Consider the following 1,426-nt stretch of genomic DNA (forward strand, 5'->3'; position numbering starts at 1 on the left):
ACACACACACACACACACACACACACACACACACACACACGGTGGCTTCCGGTCAACATCTTCAAAATAAAGGCGTCAGGCACGAGCATGTTGTGTGAGCGCGTGAGAGGAAACATAAACAACATAAACAACAACAACAAAGATAATTATGATACATTTATAAACTACGAATTAATATGTTTATATGTTTTCTGTGTTACTGATTTTATTTTGACTGTGCCCAAATAAAAATAAAATTATGTTCATTTGTAGGCTGATTATATAATAATTATCAAACAGGCCTCTGTGGGTTTAACATCATAAAAAAAAAAAAAAAATCAGGTTTAGGTTTCAGTGTTGTTGTTTTTTTTTTTGTTTTTTTTTTTCAAGTTAAAAGCATCTTTAGCCTGACATGCAACACCCAGTGACCTGCATGTAGGCTACACACACACACACACACACAGACACACACACACACACACACACACACACACACACACACACACACACACAGAGATTAGCTCCATATTTAATCTGCTGTTTCATTTGATTCATTGAAATATAAAGTTCAATGTTTATTTTAAAGTGACAAACATCGGGCTTTTATTTTGCAAGTAGCATCAAATAACATCCGGTATAATTCTGTCTTTTTCTTTTTTATCCTCACAAGAAAAACACAGACGCGCATGCGCAGAACGCAGATGTGAAGAACATGCGCAGAGAGCAGCAGATCTGTGGTGGAGAGGATAAACAATCCCATCATGCCCTGCGGCAACAAAAGGGCTTTAGACACACACACACACACACACACACACACAGGGACAGTGTGTTCCCTGTGTGGTTTCTGTTGCTGTTTCAACATGTTTCCAACAGGCAGAAGCAGGAAGTGAAGCTACACACACACACACACACACACACACACACACACACACACACACACACACACGCACGCATGCACGCACACACACACACACACACACAGACACACACACAGAGACACACACACACACACACACACACACACATACACACACACACACACAGACACACACACACACACACACACACACACACACACACACACACACATACACACACACACACACAGAGACACACACACACACACATACACACACAGACACACACACACACACACACACACACACACACACACACACACACAGAGACAGACACACACACACACACACACACACAGACACACACACACACACACAGACACACACACACACACACACACACACACACAGAGACACACACACACACATGACCCTACACCAGCCTGTCAGGTGGGCTCTGCATCCTGGACAGAACACAGCAGAACCTGACAGAACAGAACAGAAGAGAACAGAACACTAAAGAAAACAACAGAACACAGCAAAACACTGCAGAACCTAATGGAACCCAACAGAACCCAACAGAACCCAAC

Source organism: Myripristis murdjan, chromosome 11 (assembly GCF_902150065.1).
Source record: "Myripristis murdjan chromosome 11, fMyrMur1.1, whole genome shotgun sequence".
Taxonomy (NCBI): Eukaryota; Metazoa; Chordata; class Actinopteri; order Holocentriformes; family Holocentridae; genus Myripristis; species Myripristis murdjan.